Source organism: Montipora foliosa, chromosome 4 (genome assembly GCF_036669935.1).
Source record: "Montipora foliosa isolate CH-2021 chromosome 4, ASM3666993v2, whole genome shotgun sequence".
NCBI lineage: Eukaryota > Metazoa > Cnidaria > Anthozoa > Scleractinia > Acroporidae > Montipora > Montipora foliosa.
The window spans coordinates 40,282,100-40,284,599 of record NC_090872.1 but is presented as its reverse complement, the minus strand read 5'-3'; the positions used below and the strand labels follow the sequence as shown (position 1 = coordinate 40,284,599).

General features: G+C 37.2%; 1 protein-coding gene and 1 long non-coding RNA gene across 4 annotated transcripts in view; one reads left to right on the top strand and one right to left on the bottom strand.

The window, feature by feature from the left end:
- The window catches only part of LOC138000795 (C2 domain-containing protein 3-like), a 114,136-nt gene that overhangs the window by 1,425 nt on the left and 110,211 nt on the right, over positions 1-2,500 (top strand). The window lies entirely within an intron of this gene.
- The window catches only part of LOC138000796 (uncharacterized), a 16,184-nt gene that overhangs the window by 12,186 nt on the left and 1,498 nt on the right, over positions 1-2,500 (bottom strand). The window contains exon 2 of the long non-coding RNA XR_011123197.1: positions 259-356. This is a non-coding gene — a long non-coding RNA (uncharacterized lncRNA). The remainder of the gene's footprint in view (positions 1-258; positions 357-2,500) is intronic.

The window sequence follows — 2,500 nt, the reverse complement described above, 5'->3', positions numbered from 1 at the left end:
GGGCCTAAGCAAGCAAATAAGTTACCATCCGTCCAGTGCAACTATTTTGAATTTCTGAACAGATCTTACTCTCCTGATACGTCATTTGCTTTTAATTTATTAACCCCAACAGAAGTGAAACTAGAAATTTCTCTCTTACCCAATAATAAATCTCATGGCTTATATTCATGTCCAACGCAGATATTGAAGTGGGCATCGAATGTTATCAGCAATAGTCTTGCAGAAATTATAAATCTATCTATTTCGACTGGAGTTTACCTGAACAAGCTGAAGATGGCAAAGATTATTCGTATCTTTAAAACAGATGATAATACTGATCCAAAAATTGGCCTTCATGATGCCTGAAGGACCTATGTCTAGAACAGAAATGAAAGGACTAAGCGAAAGAGAACGACAATGACAAAACAGAATACCAGTGATAGCTCATACTTAGCACACAAATTCTTTCCTTGGGCACTAAACCGTTTGTTCTGTGTTCCAGATAAGAGTCGGGTCTCGGGTCAATAACCCGACAAACAAGGCTTCCTGACCCGACAGATGAAATGTAAATATTCAGTCAAATATTACAACAAAATTAAAAAATGAAAGACGGACGTTTCTTAGCGAAAAAGTACATTGTTTAACTCTGAAAGCGACGAACGACTTGACATCCTGAAAGACGGCTGCGAAGGAGACTACATTCTTCCCTGTAATTCATTCAATGTAAACAAGAATCTTGACACAAGGTGCTCACGTGTACCTTTGTGGTTTGCCTAGCATGTGATCATGACCTTCCCCTTGCTTCCTTGAAGTCAGAGGCTGCAGAAATTTTGGTGTTTTTACGACTGTCATGAATCTTTCCCTGAGAATTTGAAATACTTTTTGGTGCAAACGTAAAGCCAAAAAAGTTTTTACCTGGCATGATCAGATTAGACTGCAAAGAAGAGGAATTATGAAGCGGAAACAACATGTTCAGTCCTTCCGTAGTGTGTAGAACAAACGTTTGTTTAGTGCAACTGTAATACATGCATGACGTACAGGAAAACGTCAGTCTGAGCAATTTGCAGTGAGATTTTTGTAGACCGTTTCACTTAAAGAATAAATAAGAGAGTTACTCAAGAGCGTCTCAAGCAGACTCTTCCGTTGAAATGGCGCGCAGTTGAAATATAGCCCCTATATTTCCGACCTATATTTTGTCCGCTCCATTTTCAAAGAGCCTGCTTGCAGGCTAGTTTAGTTATCTTTGCACTGAATTTATTACCAAAACTTAGAAAAGTAAAATTAAACGCGTGAACGTGTGAGCCAAAGGGCCACTGCTGGCACGACGTCTGGGTGACCCCTCAAATGGTCTACATAACCCCCCCACTTGAACAAATTAACTGGAACGCTGTTTGTTATTTTTACGGATTCATTATTTAAAGTGGATGCATATTTTTAAAAGGTGGTTTAATCGGTTCTTCCTTTTTTCAGGAATGAAAATCGAATTTTTATTGTCAACTGGAATTAAATAACAATTATCTGTACTCTTTTGGACATAAAGAAAAAGTTGATTTGTTTGTTTGTTTTCCTCTAAAATGCGAGTGAACAAGTGCTTTTTTAATCCGTTTGCCCAACTGGTTTTCGTCTTGTCTCAACAGTGACAAGAACATTTTGCCCCTATGTTATAAACATGTATTCGCGATGAGTTCTCGTAAAATTAGGGGGAAATCTCAGTAGCTTGTGTTTTCAGAAGTTTGCATAAAGCACCCAAATGTTATGGCGCAGATCGTGTTTGAAGTTCGTCCTTTCTTGGTTGCATTGCCGTATTTTGGCAATTCTTGTACCAAGCCAACCTGGCGTGTTTCAATGAAATACATCAAAATGTGGATGATCTTATTTTCAGAGATAAAGTGGAATAAAGTACATCAGTAAAACTCTTCTTTGACCTTGAACTGACAAAGTTGTTTTTATGGCTTCTAATTTTAGCATGATTCCTATTCGCTGGCTATTGACTCTGAAATGGCTTCTTTTCCTTTTCAATTCGCTCGCTGAGGTTGTTCTTAATGCTTGTTTTCTTTTAAAACTCATTTGGTTCAAGAAAAAATTATTGCCAGACTGGTGACTTGCAAAGTAAATTTCACTGGAAAAACCAATGTCGCACTCATCGCTTCGTGATTCATGCGATATTGGTTTTTAGCATAAAATTTACCGTGGAAGTCAGTAATTAGGCAATGAATTATTTTTCCAGAGAAAGCAAAGAAAATGATTTAATTATTAAACTGGAAACATTTTCACAAACCATACAGGCAGTAAGAATAAATAATCAGGGAGCTCCGCTTTTAGGCTTGGCTAAATCTATATAATTATTACTTTGTAAGTTTGGATTTCACAGTCCTCCATTACTTTTGTTCAAAACTGACCTATTGGACCTCAGAGGGTTGGATCTAGGGAAAAGTGATGTCATTATTTACATGCTAGCTTAAAATTGTAGCATGTAAATGCAGCTTATAATATATGTTGTAGTTCAATTTATTCCCTGGTT